Genomic DNA, 379 nt, shown 5'->3' with positions numbered 1-379 from the left:
CTGCTAGAAATAGCAGTTGAATTTCCTGAAATTTCGTCTTACTGTTTTAAATAAAGAAAGGTTGTTCCATTAACAATGAAAAAAAAAATGGCACAGTGGCGATTGTTAATGCGTTTGATCAGAGATCTTTTCAATTATGCCTGGCATGAGCCGAAATAAATTCATCAGCTTAGTGATGTTTTCATTTAATCTGCTGAATTCAAGAAGAAAGACTTCCAAACGTAGTAGATTAAATGAAACACAGATATGTTGAGAAATTTCATTCTTCTCACGGGTTGATTTGTAAATTCTTTTTTTTTAAGTATTCCGAAAATCCGAGAGAATTTCTTTGCGGAAAGAATTTCTAACTTTAACAAACGCTTCTAACCCCCCCCCCCCC

This window comes from Octopus bimaculoides, chromosome 23, assembly GCF_001194135.2.
Source record: "Octopus bimaculoides isolate UCB-OBI-ISO-001 chromosome 23, ASM119413v2, whole genome shotgun sequence".
NCBI classification, from domain to species: domain Eukaryota; kingdom Metazoa; phylum Mollusca; class Cephalopoda; order Octopoda; family Octopodidae; genus Octopus; species Octopus bimaculoides.
Note: the sequence above shows the minus strand (reverse complement) of the source record.